Here is an 18374-nt window from a genome sequence, read left to right on the forward strand (position 1 = left end):
CAAAGGAGCAGCCCCGAGACGCAGGGGCACAAAGGTTTTAAGCCCTCGATCCCATCCCCAACATCCTTAATCTTTACACAAAAGACTATATCTCCTCCATTCATTAACTGATAACTAAGAGGTGGGTAAGCAAGCAGGGGTACAGAAGCAGAATGCGTCATTGTTAAAATATTTTGTACCTATAGGCAGTGATCCGGCTAGTAAATCCCTTTAGTTAATAAATTTTTAGCAGATAACTAACTAGAAGTGAGACATGGTGGTTAGCATGTACCATGTCTTATCCTTAACCTATTGTTTCTAAAGGTGAGGTCACTACAAAAATAAGTTGTTACAAGGTAAAATATTTGTTCAGAAATATTACTTAAAGTAGGGCATATGTGAAATATATATATTTAAGTTAGTCACATATTCAGTGAAAAACCAGACTATTAGATGGCTGTGAACTGGCCATTAAATAGAGGCAGAATTGCCATAGTCTTTCCTGGCTAAAAAGTAATCTGCTGGAGCATTGCCCAGTGCACTTTGCCCTCATTGTAGCAACTCAAGAGTACTCCGTACTATGAAGCAAGCAAAACCGGTTAGCTCCTGAAATGGACTTCCCTGTCTTGGCAGATGAATGCCATCCATGAGCTTGCAGACCCTATTCCTTCTCATATCTGGGATTCTATTATCCTTCCATTATTATTTTCAAAGGAATTATCTTTCCTTTTTGAAAAGTACAGTACTCAAGGTATTTTGACAGTCTTTCACAGCTGTGGCTTTAAATAACCATCACAAAGCCTACAAAAAGTTTCCCAATAGTTAGAAGGTCGTTTATCTAAGTCAAATGCAATAACAGAAAATGATTACTTAAAAAAAAAAAAAGGGTCTGTCTGCTTCAGCGACATATTCCAGGAACTCGAAAACTGATAGGACAATAATGTAAAGCATGTGTTTCCAAGTTGACATCATGCTCAGGATTTTCTTTAATAGTTTCTATCCCAGCCAGACATCTCCTGTTAGTGAACTTTACACTGTATTTACTGGGTCATACAAATGGTTTCTTTCTTAAAAACTCGTTAACCAGTTATTAAGACAAACCCTTTTTTTTGGCGGGGTGGGGGGGTGGGGTGGGGTGGTAATCCAAACCACATTTGTGATCTTTTAAAAATCAGAAACATTATCAAAACCTCATATTTATAAAAACTAAAAATGTTTCTAGGGCCTCAATCTATTCATTATTATAATTTTAAGTAAGTGTAACTGACATTTCTATAGTACTTACTATTGCCAGGTACTGTTCTAAGTGAGTTTTTATAAACTTATTCTTGTAACAACCCCATGAGGCAAAACAACCTCCACTTTGCAATTGAGGAAGCTGAGGTAAAGACAAGATTAAAAAAAAAAAAAAAAGGTGCTCAAAGTCACACAGTCAGTAAGAGATGACACTGCATTCAAACCTGGGCAGTCTGGCTCTATTGTCTGTGTTCTTAGCCGCTATGCAAACTGCCTCCCTAAACTGCTACATTTAAGAATAAATTCCTAATTTTTATGTTTCTTTCTCTCCTCTTATCTCTGAAGTTGACGTTTAAATTTAATCTGGATTTGCTAAACTATGAAGTATTTTACCTACATTCAACAACTGAAGAAGAAGAAGGAGGAGGAGGAGGAGGAAAAGAAGAAAAGGAGAAGGAAAAGAAGGAGAAGTGAAGGGGAAGAGGAAGAAGGAGGGGAAGGGGAAGGGGAAAAGGAAGAAAAATTACAAAATTACACAGAACCTTCTACAGCTCTGCTCTGTTAGCTGCACCACTGAACATTTTGCAGGGGTATCCTTCGTAGGGTGTCTCTAAATGACCCAAAGAAAAGAGTATTTAGCACTGTCAATTGCTAAAACAGTTAAGCCAGGTTGGAGATTTGGAAAACACGTTGATCTGGCATTAGGAAGGAAAGAGAAGATGGGATCGGGGAAAAAATGGAATTTGATAGAGGTACAGAAAAATAGAAATAATAGAGGATTAAGTAAACTTTTTAATATTAAAAATGAAAGAAAAAAAGCCAATAGCATGTGCTCTATAAATAAGATCCCCTAAAAAATGTAATTTACCAAAAACTTTCAACCTGGGAGGACTGTACCTTAATCTTCCCTTCCGTGGAAGAGAAAGCAGGCTGTCATAAACTCAGAGGAGTTTTGTAATCCCTCCTCATCCTCAAGTTCTTTTACTCAATGTGAGTGTCCTACTGTCCTTCCAAATACCTTTTCCTCACCAATTTAGATTCTAAGTACTTAGGAAAACGAGATATTGAAGATAAAGATAAAAAGGAAACACAAAAGGTGATATGGAAGTAGGTTTTGCATTCCTAAAAGAAATAAAAGAAGGTGAGGGAAAGTAGTCCTTGGATCCACACCCTTGTCTAGTAGTAGGAGGGTACTTAAACCTGTTATTTGTCTTCAAGGTGCTGATGGTAAGTGTTTTGTATGAAGTTTCTGTGGTCAAAGATAAGGCTACAAAACCTGGTATTATGAAAGGGAGGTTGGAAAACACTTAGCTGTGCCAAATATTTCAAATAAAAGTTTCCCAAAGCATCTCAAACATTCCAGTGATTCTGTGTCTTGGGACTGCAGTAGGGCCAAGGAGCGAGAAGTCACCATCTCCAAATTATGATATCAGAAGGGAATGCACATTTGCAGAAGGATCAGACAGAGAAAAAAAATACTTCTTGGTATACGTAATAGCTGTAAACAACCAAAATTATAAGTATCTTACTGAAAATTTGAGGAAGATCCTGAAATATAACAAGGAAGGAAAATGGATTATTAGGTTAAAATGTACCCAACACTACTAATTTAAGATATGTATAATGTCAGTTAGTGCCTGTCGTTTTATTTTTGTGAATGTAAAAATATTTATAGTTTTTCATAAGGTTTTACAATCCTTCCAAACCTATTTTCTCAGTAATGGTCCTGCACACGAATATTCCAAATGCAAGGTTCGTCAGAAGCTTGATTCTCATGCTGGGAAAGAACTGTTATAAGATGTGTGTCTATGATCGTAGATGTGGTTCTGGGTACAGCTAGTGTAGTTCTGGGCACAACTAGTAGGCCACTAGTACGCCAAGTCACAGAGAATGTGAGGTCACTCAAAATTGTTGGTGAAAGTTTATAAAACTCTGCAATATTTGAAAATTGCTAAGAAGAAAACCCCAAACAAAAACAACAAACCCTGTGAAGTAAATAACTTGGAAATACAAACAAAGAGAAGCTCCAGAGTTATGTTATGGCTAAGAGAATGTCAATGTAGGAAAATGGGCCTGCTAACAAGTGCATATATTGAAAAACTTTTTTTTTCTTATTTTGCTTATTCCAAACTTTTAACTGAATTCTTTAAAAATTATTACATATTTCTTTTTTTAAACTTTGTGTTTGTAGGTGTCATGTCTAACATTTAATGTTGACCTCAGTCATACTAAGGACTTAATACATTCTATAAAACGAGATGTAGGAGTGACATCAGAAACATGGCAGAGTAAGAGATATCCCCGAATCTAACCCCTTGAAACAACAATAAGTTGAACATCTAAAACTCAACAAAAAACACCCAAACTGCACACCAGCACCTCTGAGCGTGGGATCTGCACATAAGAGCTACCACAGGTCAGAGCCCTAGGTGTCGGGCCGTGGATTGGGAGTAATAAAGAAGCTGCCTCACGCGGCCGCCAGAGCTCCCTGTAAGAGGAAGGGGAGGGGAGAAGGTGCAGCGAGTTCCCTGAACAGCCCTGCCTGGGAGAGTTCTGAGCTCCACATGGCAGGCAGTAGGGCTCAGTCATAAGGGCAGAAAGCAGAGAAGCAGGACAGCAGAGAAGTAGGGATGACAGAGAAGTGAGGACGGCAGAAAAATAACAGTTGATTTTTACCAGCTACGGTTGCAAAACTGCGAGGCTGAGTGGTAGCCCCCAAACCCCAGAGGACCCCTCCTCCAATATCCTCCGAGACTGAATACCGCAGAACCCCAGGGGGATCTGAGCAAACGCTACCAAAACTGTCGCTAATACTGACAGGGACGAAGACTGAGGGTAGCGAGCGTGATTGAATATCTATTAGGGAAAAAAAGGCATTATTAAGACTATATAAAGCAGGAATCCAAGAGGCTTACATGCCACCTACTGGAAACCAAAAGAAAAACACCTTCTTTCCAGCAAGCTAAAGAGAAACCTTTATATAATAAATCTTCTTTCTGGACAAAATGCAGAATACACTTTGATTAATGCCCAGGCAGAGAAATGGTCCCTTAAACACCATGAACAACCAAGGTGACAAAGTAGCTCAGAAAAAAAGAGAAAAATCTCCAGAAAATAAGCTTAAAAACATAGAAATATGTGATGTAAATGACAGAAAATTCAGGATGGTACTTCTGGAAAAACTCAGTGAGATCCAAAATGATTCAATCAACAATTTCAGGAATTGAAAAAACAACTAGATGAGCAGAATGAGTTTTTTAGCAAGGAGTTTGAAACTCACAAAAAGAACCAAATAGAACTTCTGGAGATGAAGAACACACTGCAAGAGGTGAAAAATGAAATAGCAAGCTTGGGAAATAGAGTCGACCAAATAGAGGAAAAGATCAGTGATATCAAAGACAGAAATCTAGAAATAAATCAGAAGGAAGAAGAGAGAAACTGAAGAATGAAAAATAACAAAAGAGAAATACAAGAACTAGCTGATACCATCAAGAGAGGAAACATAAGAATAATGGGCATTCTCGAAGGGGAGGAAAAGGAGCAGGGACTAGAAAGCATTTTCAGACAAATAGTTGATGAGAATTTCCCAAATTTTAGGAATGAGCTGGAGCTTGGAATTCAAGAAGTCAACAGAACACCCAGTTGCCTCAACCCAAATAGGCCTTCACCAGAACACATTGTATTAAAATTATCAAACATCAATGACAAAGTCAGAATTCTGAGGTCAGCAAGGGAAAAGAAGACAGTAACCTATAAAGAAAAACCCATTAGATTATCATCGGACCTCTTAGCACAAACCTTACAAGCCAGAAAGAAGAGAACTCAAATATTCAAACTATTGAATGACAGAAACTACCAGTCAAGAATAATGTATCAAGCAAAGCTCTCCTTTAGATATGAAAGAGAAATAAAGACCTTTCCAGACATACAAAAATTAAGGGAATTCTCCACTACAAGGCCCGCATTACAGGAAATACTGAAAGGGGTCAGCTCACCTAAAACGGAATGACAAAAAAAGTACATAATTAGGAGTAAAGTGACTAGCAGGCTGATAGATTATCGTCAAACTTCTCGGAACAAACCTTACAAGCCAGAAAAGAGTAGAATCAAATATTCAAACTATTGAATGAAAGGAACTACCACCAAGAATAATATATCCAGCAAAGCTTTCCTTTAGATTTGAAGGAGAAATAAAGACCTTTCCAGACATACAAAAATTGAGGGAATTCTCTACTATGAGGCTTGCACTACAGGAAATACTGAAAGGGGTCGGCTCAGCTAAAACGAAATGACCAAAAAAAAAAAAAAAAAAACTAGGAGTAAAGCAACTAGCAGGCAGATAGAAGCAGAGGAGTGCAACCCTTACTAAGAACCCGGCATTATAAGTTTAATCAAAAAGAAGAGATTTGCTATAGCAAGATAGTAACGAACGTTTAACACACATAGGGACAAATTGAGACAACAATGACTGAAAAGGGGAGGAATTAAAGATCCAAATTTGCAAAGGGGAATGGAGATAAGGCACACACAGAAGAAAACGGACTACGATATGTATATATATAGTATATATATATGTAGAGCATATATATACATTATATATATATAGTATGTATATATATATATATACATATACACACATATGTGTGTGTGTGTGTGTATCCTCTACATATTCATAATGGTAACCACATGCAAAGATTCAGAACTGAAGTAAATAACATAAAATAAGAAGGATTAGAAGAAAAAGCCGCAAAAGCCAACCAATAAAGAAACAAACAAACAAACAAAAAACAACCAGAAACACAAGGACAAGGAAGCAATGGAAACACTAAGCTAGGATGATTATTTCAATAATCACCTTAAATGTAAATGGGATGAACTCACTGATAAAAAGGTACAGAGTTGCAGGTTGGATCAAAAAACAAAACCCAACCATATGCTGCCTCCAAGAGACACGTCTCAGTTCCAAAGACAAATATAGACTCAAAGTGAAAGGGTGAAAAATGATATTTCAAGCAAATAGCATTCAGAGAAAAACGGGAGAGGCAGTACTAATAGCAGACGAAATAGAGTTCAAAATAAAAAAGGTAGAGAAAGATACGGAGCAACACTTCATAATGATAAAGGGAATAATGTACCAAGAAGACATAACACTTATTAATATATATGCTCCCAATTGGGGAGCCCCAAAATGTGGAAAATAATTCCTAACAGAACTAAAAGGAGAAACAGACCAAAACACTATCATAGTAGGGGACCTAAATACCCCACTGTCAGATATGGAAAGAACATCCAAGCAGAAAATCAATAAGGAAATAACATCCTTAACTGACACATTAGAACAACTGGGCATAATTGACATTTACAGAGCCCTTCATCCTAAAACAGCTATTTATACATTCTTCTCTAGTACACACAGAACATTCTCAAGGATTGACCATATACTGGGACACAGAGATAGCCTCAACAAATAAAAGAGGGTTGAAATCATACCAACCATATTCTCTGATCATAATGCTTCGAACCTGGAGATCAACTGTAAAAGGAAAGTGGGAAGAATCATAAGTACATGGAGATTAAACAACATGCTACTGAAAAATAACTGGGTCAGAATAAATAAAAAGAAGATGAAATACATAGAAATGAATGATAATGATAGTACAACATATCAAAACTTTGGGGACACAGCAAAATCAGTCATAAGAGGAAAGTTCTTGTTATTACAGGCCTATCTAAAAACAAGAACAAGCCCAAATAAATAACCTAACACTTCATATTTAAAAACTAGAAAAGGAGAAACAAACGAAGCCTAAAGTCAGCAGAAGGAAAGAAACTAAAAATTAGAGCAGAAAATAATGAAATTGAAAATAAACAAACAAAAAAAAAACTATAGAAAAATAAATGCAATAAAGAGCTGGTTCTTTGAGGATAAAAAAATTGACAAACCTCTGGCAAGAATCACTAAAGAAAAAAGAGAAAGAACACAAATAAACAAAATCAGGGATGAAAGAGGAGAAATTACGACAGACACCACAGAAATACAAAGGATCACACAAGAATAGTATGAAAAAGTATATAACACCACATATAATAACCTAAAAGAATAGACCAGTACTTAGAAAGATACAACCTTCCTAGACTGAATCAAGAACTGGAAAATCTAAATAGACTGATCAGCAGTATGGAAATTGAAATAATCAACAAAAACCTACCAAAAAGTAAAAGTCCAGGACCAGATGGCTTCACCAGTGAATTCTACCAAATATTCAAAGAAGATTTAATACCTAGTCTCCTCAAACTCTTCCAAAAAAATCAAAGACAAGGCAATACTTCCTAACTCATTTGATGAGGCTAATATTACCCTGATACCAAAATCTGGTAAAGATAACACAAACAAAGAAAACTACAGACCAGTATCTCTCATGAACACAGATGCAAAATTTCTAAATAAGATACTAGGGAACCGAATACAGCAACATATTAAAAAGATTATACACCACGATCAAGTGGGCTTCATCTCAGAGACACAAGGATGGTTCAACATGTGCAAATTGATTAATGTGATACACCACATAAACAAATTAAAAATAAGAATCATATGATCATATCAATAGATGTAGAAAAAAGCCTTCGACAAGATGCAGCATCCATTTATGATCAAAACACTTAATAAAATGGGTATAGAAGGAGAGTACTTTAACATAATAAAGGCCATATATGACACACTCTCAGCCAACGTTATACTTAATGGTAAAAAACTAAAAAACTTTCCTTAAGATCAGGAACAAGACAAGGCTGTCTACTATCATCACTGTTATTCAATATAACATTGGTGGTCCTAGCAAGTGCAATCAGGCAAGAGAAAAATATAAAGGCGTCCAAATAGAAAACAAAGAAGTCAAACTGTCACTATTTGCAGATGACATGCTTCTCTAAACAGAAAACCCTAAAGACTCCACAAGAACACTACTAGAAACAATAAGCAAATACAGTAAAGTTTCTGGATATAAAATCAACGTTCCAAAATCCATAGCATTCCTATACTCTAATAATGAAGTCTCAGGAAAAAAAAGTGGAAAAATGATTCCTTTTGCAATTGCAACAAAAAGAATAAAATACCTAGGAATAAATTTAACAAAACATGTGAAAGACCCATGTAATGAAAACTATAAGACCCTATTAAAAGAAATCGAAGAAGATACAAAGAAATGGAAAGATATTCCATGTTCTTGGATTAGAAGAGTCAACATAGTAAAAATTACGATAACACCTAAAACATTATACAGATTTAATGCAATCTCCAACAAAATCCCATCGGCATTTTTTTAAAGAAATAGAACACAAAATTATCAGATTTGTATGGAAGCACAGGAGACCCCAAACTGCCAAAGCCATTCTGAGAAAAAAAGAACAAGGCTGGAGGCATCACTCTGCCTGACTTCAAATTATACTACAAAGCGACAGTAATCAAAACAGCATGGTATTGGCAAAAAACAGACACACAGACCAGTGCAACAGATTCGAGAGTTCAGAAGTAAAACTTATTTAGATTGGCAAATAATTTTGGACAGAAAAAGCCAAAAACATACCGAGGAGAAAGGAAAGCCTCTTCAATAAATGGTGCTGGGAAAACTGGAAGGCCACCTGCAAAAGAATGAAACTAGACTGTTGTCTATCACCACACACCAAAATTAACTCAAAATGGATTAAGGACCTGAATATAAGACCTGAAGCAATAAAATGCATAGAAGAAAATATAGGGACAAAACTCAAGGACCTTGGACTTAAAGAGGATTTTATGAATTTGACCTCCCAGGCGAGGGAAGTAAAAGCTAAAATAAATGAATGGGACTACATCAAACTAAAAAGCTTCTGCTCAGCAAAAGAAATCGTCAGCGAGGTAAAGAGAGAACCATCCAAATGGGAAAATATATCTGCAAGCAACACCTCCCACAAGGGCCTAATATCCAAAATATACAAAGAACTCAAACAACTCAATAACAACAACAAAAAACCCCAAACAATCTCATCAAAAAATTGGCAGAGGATGTGAACAGACACTTCTCCCTAGAGGACATACAAATGGCCAACAAATATTTGAAAAGATGCTCAACATCACTAACTATTAGGGAAATGCAGATCAAAAACACGATGAGATACCATCTCACACCTGTTGGAATCGCTATAATCAATAGGGCAAGTAATAACAAGTGTTGGAGAGGATGAGGAGAAAAAGGAACCCTCATACACTGCTGGTGGGACTGCAAAATGGTACAGTCACTATGGAAAACAGTATGGAGTTTCCTCAAAAAACTAAGAATTGATCTACCATATGATCCAGCAATCCTACTGGGTATTTACCCCAAAGACTTGAAAACCCATATTCGAAAAGATACTTGCACACCAATGTTCATAGCAACATTATTCGCAGTGGCCGGGATATGAAAGCAATTGAAGTGTCCTAAGATAGATGATTGGCTAAAGAAGCTGTGGTACATATATACAATGAAATATTACTCAGCCATAAGAAGAGATGAAATACTGCCATTTGTGACAACATGGATGGACATTGAGATAATAATGCTACACGAAATAAGCCAGACAGAAAAAGTTGAAAACCACATGATATCACTTATATAGGGGATATAAACCTAAAAGCAACAAATGAACAGGACAAACAGAGAACATGGACATGACAATAGACTAATGGTTACCAGAGGATAGGGTGGAGGGGGGAAGGTATATGGGGTAATAAGTTTTAAAAATGTGGAGACATTAAAGAATTAAAAATAAAATAATTAATTAAAAAAAACGATATGTAAAGATTTGGGAAGGAGTGGAATAAAATGTTAGGAAGATCCTTGAATTTCCCCCAATTTTCAGAAAAAATAAGAAAGTTCCATTTTATAAGTTTTTAATTTATCAGCACTCTATAAATATTTATAAAAACAACAAATGAATGAAGCCACTGAAATAAATATATTGTAATTATACTTCATCTAAAACCTAGAAAGTACCATGCAAACTGAATTCTTAGAAACTGATTTCTATATTAAATGCACCTAGGCAGGTAGGTTGCTGTATAAAGGAACTCTATACACAGAATTAAAAAAATAACAGCTTCATTGAGATATAACTCATATGCCATAAAATCCAACTCTTTAAAGTGTACAATTCAATAGTTTTCAATATATTCATAGAAGTGCAACCGTGGTCATCACCCCATAAAGAAACCCCACACCCATTAGGAGTCGCTCCCTCTTCTGCCCTCCCCCGAGACCCTGGCAATCACTAACCTACTTTCTAACTCTTAAGGATTTACCTGTTTGGGACATTTCATATAATGAAATAGAATATGTGGTCTTTTTGTCTGGCTTCTTTTGTTTAGTGTGATTGTAGCATGCACTTCATTCCTTTTTATGATTAAATACTATTCTAGTGTAACAGATATACTATATTTTGTTTATCCATGCATCAGTTGATGGATATTTGGGTTCTTTCTACTTTTTGGCTGTTATAAATAATGAAGCTATGAACATTCATGTATAGTTTTTTTTAGTAAACATATATTTAACATATATTTAAATTCTCTTGGTAGGAGTGAAATTACTGGATCACACAGTAACTCTGTGTTTAAACTTTTGAAGAACTGCCACACTGTTTTCCAAAGTGTCTGCATCATTTACAGTCCCACTAGCAATGTAGAAGGGTTCCAATTTTTCCACATCCTTGCCAATACTTGTTATTGTCTGTATTTTTAAATTTTAACTGTCCTGGTAGGTGTGAATTAGCATATCATTGTAGCTTTGATTTGCATTGCTTTAATGACCAATGATGTTGAACATCTTTTCATGTGCTTATTGGCTATTTGTATATCTTCTTTGGAGTAATGTCTATTCAGATCCTTTGCCCATTTGAAAATTGGGTTATTTACCTTTTTTTAACCTTTGAGTTGTAGGAGGGCTTTATATATTCTGGATATAAGACCTTATCAGATTATATAAACTGAAAATATTTTCTCTCATTCTGTGGGTTGTTTTCCACTTTCTTGATGGTGTCCTTTGAAGCACAAAAGGCAATTTTGGTGAAGCCCAATTTATCTATTTCTTTTTGTGTGTGTCACTTATACTTTTGGCTTTATATCTAAGAAATAATTGTCTAATCCAAGGTCAAGAAAATTGACTCTCATATTTTTTTCTAAGAGTAATATATGTTCGGCTCTTACATTTAGGTCTTGGATACATTCTGAGTTAACTTTTTGTATATGGTGTGAAATAGGGGTTCAACTTTATTCTCTTGTGCAAAGATATCCAGTGATGTCCCTGCACCATTTCTTGAAAAGACCAGTTTTTCTTCATTGAATTATTTTGGAATCCTCAATTAAAATTATACAGAACTTTTTAAAAACTCAGATAACAAGGATTTTATTTGATTATAAAGAATAATCATGCTTGCTTTAATCTTAATATGCGTAATTAGAAATCAGATACGTGGGTGCGTGCTTTATGGTTGTTAAGGCTACTGTTTATTCATAATAACCCCAAAATGCAAATAACTACAATGTCTATCTATGGGAAAGTGGATAAATATATTGACATATGAAATACAAAAAAAAAAAAAATGGGGAGAAAAAAGAAGAAACTTCTGATACAACAATGTGAATAACTCTCACAGACATTAGGTTGATTAAAAGAAGCCAAACACAAAAGAATACATATGGCATCATACTGTTTGTTTGTTTGTTTGTTTGTTTAAATGCCTGCAGTACCTGGTATTCCTAGATGGTCTCCCATCCAAGTACTAACCAGGCCCGACCCTGCTTAGCTTCCCAGATCAGATGAGATCAGGCACGTTCAGGATGGCATGGCCATAGATGGCATGATACTATTTAGAAGAAGTTCAACAACACATGAAGCTGATAGATGGTGAAAGAAGTCAGAATAGTAGTTACCTCTGGTGTGTGAGGAGTTGCCTGGGAGGGGCACAGGTAACTTTCTGGGAGGCTAGAAATGTATTAATTACTAATGTGGGAGATAGTTATATAGGTCTATATGTTTACAAACACTCATCAAGCTATATACTTAATATTAGTGTACTTTATGTGCTTAACTATATGTATTAGCTTCCTGTGGTGGCTGTAACAAATAACCACAAATTTAATGGCTTAAAATAACACAAATTTATTACCCTACAGTCCTTAAAGTTGGAAGTCTGAAATGGTTCTGCAAGATTCTGTTCCTTCTGGACATTCCAGGGGAGAAGTCATTCCCTCGCCTTTCTCGGCTTCTAGTGGCCACTTGCTTCCCTTTGCCCATATCACTCTGACCTCTGCTTCCATCAGCACATCTTCTTTCATTCTGACACTCTTATAAGGGCCCTAGTGACTACACTGGCCCAACTGGATAATCCAGGATAATCTCCCCATCTCAAAATCCTTAATTTAATCACATTTGCAAAATCTCTTTGACATGTAAAATAATATATTTATAGGTTCTGGGGATTAGGAGATGGACACCTTTGGGGGCCATTATTCTGTCTAACAGATATGAATAATGATATTTTTTACCTTAATTAAAAAAAAAATCTATGCATGATATATGATAGTTTCACAAATTGCAATAACAATGAAAAAAATTTGAAAATCGAATGTCTTTTCCAAGTATAGAAGAAGTCTTGCCTCTGGAAATTATTTTAAAAAACTGTTTACTATTTGATACTATTGTAGAATTTTTTTATTTGATGAAAAAATAAACATTGAAGTTAAAATATTGCAAAATTACATGACATATCAACATATTTGAAAAGTTGAATGAGTTCTTTTTTAAGCTGAAAGTGATAACAATCTCATTAAAATGAAGAATATTATCATGGAATTTATTAGCAAACTTACATTATTTTTCAAGTTTCATCCTTATAATTAATAGATATGAACATGCTTAATGATTTAGAAATGTATTGCTGTCACTTAGATATTATTTTAAAAGGCATGATAATTAGATTTAAAGATTTTCATGAACTTAAAGTACCAAGTTGGATGATTTATATATTTGAAATGAAAGTAGACTGTGTTATCCAACTTTTCAGGAATCATTAAAACATAATAAAAAACTGACAAAACAAAGCAAAGACTTTGAGGCCAAACAGATATTTAATCAGTCTAATTATAAAAGGTTTCAGATCTAATTAAAATGTTCATACCTACTTTCTTAGAAAGAAGCTAAATTACTTATAGTATTTCAAACTATATAATTGTAGTGCAGTTACTGCAAAAGCATCAAAACCAACTGAAAACACATAACAGAGGAGATTATAGGGTCATATTAATAGACTGAAAGTCAATATTATAAAATTAGTTGAGATACATACATGCAAGGAATTTATTGAATTTTATTAACAAGGTTGTTTTAAAAATCTGCAGAACTAGGCGATGGATTGAATAGAAAGGGTGAGGAAGAGTAGGATATCAAGAATGAGGCCTAAGTTTCTGGCTAATGCAATTAGATGGGTTTTATACTAATCATTAAGACAAGGTAAGTTTTCTTATATGTTATCTTATTAGACCTCTTAACAACACTATAGAAATTATGGTTGACATTTAGAAGATATGGAAACAGAGGTTCAGAAAGTTTACATAATTTAACCAAAGGCACACAACAATAAATGCTGGAACCAAAAATAAGGACTATCTGCTTCTAAAGTGGGTGATCTTTCACTGTTAACTTTCATCATTAGAGGGTAGATAGAATAGAGATTATATAGATTAGCCAGAGTAAAGCTGTGAATACATTATATTATACTATACTAAAATCTTAAATGGATTTGTTGCAGGGGAAATTCTTGGTTATATTAAATAGAGGTGATGATTAGAGACTTGGAAATCAAGTAACAAAGTTTCTGCTCTTAGATTTAATCTAATAAATTTACACATGATGGAGATTAGCTTCCCCAGGGTAAGTAAATCAAAAGAGCATATATGACCAAAGAACTCTCACATGAGTTCCTCATTATAATCCAATGAGATCAAACAGGGCTCTGTTGAGGAAGAACAGCAAAGATGATTGAGTGGAGGCCAATGAGGTAGGAAGAGATGCGAGAGAAAGTCACACGTCAAAAACCACATGAAGAAAAGAAAGGGTTTCAAGGAGGGAGTGAACAATTGTGTCAAATGCTACTGATAGGATGGATAAAATGAGGACTGAGAATGGACTACTGGATTTAAAAACGTGAAGGTCTTTGGTGAACTTGATGAGAGCTGTTACCATAGGGTACAAAAGCCTGAATAGAGTGGGTTCAACAGAAAATGGGAAGAGAGGAAGTGTACGAAATAGGAATCAACAACAATTTTGAAATTTTCTTCTTTTACTATAAAAGAGAGCAAAGAAATGGGGTGGTCGCTGGAAGGAGGTATGTGGAATCTAAAACTTTGTGGAGTCTAGAATTTTTGTTTTAAAGTTGGGAGATGCTACAATTTATTTGAATGCTAATAGGGAAGGAGCTAATACTAAAGGGAAAATTGATGAATCAAGAGTAAGAAGAAAGAATTGCTGGAACTATATCCTTGAGCAAGTGAGGGAGGTGGGATCTAAAGAACAAGTGTTCGAGTTGGCCTCCAATAAAAACATTGAAGATTCATCCATAGTAAGAAAAGGGAAGGCAGACTATAGATGTATATAGTTGAAGTAGCTTATGATACTATCACTTAATAACCTCCTAATCAAGAATTTGGTCTCTATGATCTTATAATTAACAAAATTAACTATGATCTTATAATTAACAAAATTAACTATGATCTTATAATTAACAAAATTTTATACTTAAAACATTTTCCAGAATAGCTTATAAAATAGAAAACAAAACAATTATATACCACTTCTTACCTATTAGATTGTCAAAAACCCAAGACTTCAATAATACACTCTGTTGTAGAGGAAGTTACTCTCACGTATTGCTGATGTAAATGCAAAATGATATAAATCACCATGGGAGGGAATTTGGCCAAATCTAGTGAACTTATATGTGTATTTCACCTTTAACTTAGCAATCCCACTATGGGACTCTAGTTCAAAGATATACCAACAAAAATGCAAATGATGTATGTATAAAGCTCGTTCTTGTGGCATTAATTGTAACAGTAAAAGAATGGAAGGAACCTAAATGCTCATCAATAAGGGAAGATTGAATAAACCATGATACATCCACATAATGAAATATTATGTGTCTGTTAAAAGGAACAGTCCTATATACTGAATCAAAGTAAACTCCAGGATATATTGTTAAATGAAAAGAATCAAGCGGCGGGATAATAAAGTATGCTGCCTTTTGTGTAAGAAATGGGTAGTGGGAAAAAGAATATATATATAAATGTAAATAATTGCATATTAAAGGAAAATAATGAGAGGATAAACAAACAAACAAAAAAATAATTACTTATAGGAGGAGGGAAGCTGAAGGGCGGAGAGGACTGGGAAGAAAGTGTGGCTTCTGCCAATGTGCCTGAGTTTATAGTTTTGACTTGGGAACCATGTAAGTACCTGACATATTAAAAACAAAATTAAAACAAAAAGGAAAAAAGTAATCCCTAAAGAAAACAAAACAAAAAACTGAAACAAGCGAACCCAAGTTTATGCATATTAAGTGTAAACATATCAAATTTATGACCAAACTATGTCCCAGCGTGGGCATGGGGCACCTCACCTCGATGGCCCTGCTAACCCTGGCTGGTTCCAGGTGCCAGAGAGAGAGTTAGGAAATTGTGAAAAAGGCACATGAAAGTTTGGGGCCCTTGAAACAATTGGCCCAGAGAAGAGGTCAATGCTGCCCAGGTCAAAGGCTGAATTGATTTTAGGGCAACCAAGTAGTGGATGATAGAAAATTCTTTGCCAAAGAATTACAGTGGATAAATGTGGCATGTTACCTTTGAAAAAAACCACTAATGAAATAAGGGATCTAGGCAATGGTCATTAACGAATGCTAAAACTATTAGGTGAAATGTTACTGGGGAACTTTATAATGTACTGAAACCAACTGAATGCACTGAATGAGCTTAGTATCACTAAAACTGGAGAGCCTGACATTATGTCTCCCAATGTAGTACAATAGGAAGAACACAGCACTAATGCAAAGTCTTTCTGCCTTAAAAGGTAAACTTGAATCTGATGAAACTTCTAGATTAGGCTTCCAGTTTATAGGAAATGTAGGCATAGAGAACAAGTTAAATGACTCTGTTAGAGCACAGTCAACCAAATCCACATGTAGGACATCTGTGCAAGGCCTGGTATTTCATCCTGCTTACAAGCTAACGAGTTAGCCTGTTCCTGTTTTATGGATGCTAGCAGAAGACACAAAATTTCTGAGTCAGAGACTTTGTTGCTTACAGCAAAAGAAATATTCAGAGCTTCATGCTCCTTTGTGTTGGTTCCCCATGCCCCGCAAGTACGGCGAAGATGATGCAGTGGGCCCATGATGACAGCCTGCGGAAGCGGTGGCCTGGAAAGAAACATGGAGCCAGTCTGCCTTTCATGTGGGGGAGACACTACCCCATTCATCAAAGTTGCTTGCTACAAACACAACTCTAAAAAATGGCTTTGGTAAAGAATGGTCAAGTCTTTGTATTCTTGGCATACTCAGCAGAACCAAGCAGGGCCTACAGCAGATTGCCTCTCTCAACAATCCATCCCTTAGCCCACAATAACACATTTTTGGCTGAACTTGAATTTTTGCATGAGTATGCCACTCCATTAGCCACTCTGGTTAATCTGATCACAGAGACTGGAAGCAAATTCATTTAATTTGTCTCATTAGCATTTAATCAAAGCTACTATCAACAAGACGCCAAGCAGCAAGTTGAGGCCACCTTGCAGTCTTTACCTCAATCAGACCGCTCCCTGCATAGGGCACAGATTCAGCCAAATATAAGTAAGTCCCAAAGAGGACTGGTAGGTTTGTTTCAGACAACCAGGATGAGGTCCAAGGCAAAGCTACAATCCATTACGATCCACACAGGGGAGTTGGGACTGACCTGCTGACCTACAGAGTGCAATAGTTGGGCCAAAAAGCAACCCCCAGCCCAATAGAGAGACATTGTGTGGCCCAATTTTCCCATGTACGAAAATATAACCTGAGGAGCACTGGTCACCCCACTTAGGGGTTTTCTGTTCAGCTTGATTTGGGTAACCATTTCTTTGGTTAAGCCACATAGGCAGTGTTACCAAATACTGATAGTCTTGATTACCACATGTGGCATCACAAAGGCCACTTGGGCATCAGGAGAAGCATGCGATTTTTTTTTTTTTTTTTGGTTTGCTGGCAGTTTAAACACTGCTTTCCTCAACTACAATGGAGTAAAAATAGGTAACAGAAGTTCATTTGACTTACATTTGTATTAATTTGATGCCATTTGTCTTCTGGTTATTTTAATGATCTCTTGTTATGAGAAAATGGGGAAACTCCTTGAAAACAAAACAAAACAAAAATGTAGAGTCATCACGGGAAAAAAAAATGGTGTAGATGATGGAGGCTCTGTTCATCCCTCTGGCAATCAAATCAAAGTTGTGGCAGAAACAAGGAGTAAACAGCAAGGAAAATCGCCTGGGAGCTAGATGAACAAGCAATACAACTAGGGAGAAATCCAAGAAATCGCCCTACAATGGCGGAAGGTAGGATTGAGCGAGATTAGGAGGCTGTCTGGGCTGACTGAGATAGAGGCTGTGGCAGTGGCAGCAGCAGCTGCTTTTTAAAGAGGCTGCATCCGCAAGTGGACAGTCAAGGTGTTGGACCTGCTCGCTCTGAGCAACAGTGCTGGTTAGGCTGCACAGGGGGCAATAGGGACTTACAGAGGGACACTGAGTTGTCAGAGTGAGGGCCAGAAGTGAGGGGAGGCTCGCTCTATACAGAAGTACTTGGGGAATCCAACGTTCTTGTGCTGAGCCCTCCCCTGTCCCAGTGCGCAGATGCAGCGCCGCCATAGCCAAGACAACATCAAGCTGGATAACAGGTCACTCTGCCCAGAGGCTTCTCTGAAATCCTGCCCCCCCTAACTCATGGCCCCACCCAAGCCACATCCAAGTGTATCCTCAACGAGTCAGGTGCTCCTTGCTGAGCAGTGCCTAGACTCACACTGGCGCCAGCTGGCCTTGGTTTCTAGTGCGGCCTTTTGAGGCAAC

At 36.3% G+C, this 18374-nt stretch overlaps 1 pseudogene; it reads right to left on the minus strand.

The window, feature by feature from the left end:
• Nucleotides 1–11968: 11968 nt before the first annotated feature.
• On the minus strand, nucleotides 11969–12087 carry LOC120583951 (uncharacterized; annotated as a pseudogene).
• Between the last annotated feature and the right edge of the window lie 6287 nt (nucleotides 12088–18374).

The sequence above is a fragment of the Pteropus medius genome, unplaced genomic scaffold, assembly GCF_902729225.1.
Source record: "Pteropus medius unplaced genomic scaffold, Ma_sr-lr_union100, whole genome shotgun sequence".
Classification (NCBI taxonomy): domain Eukaryota; kingdom Metazoa; phylum Chordata; class Mammalia; order Chiroptera; family Pteropodidae; genus Pteropus; species Pteropus medius.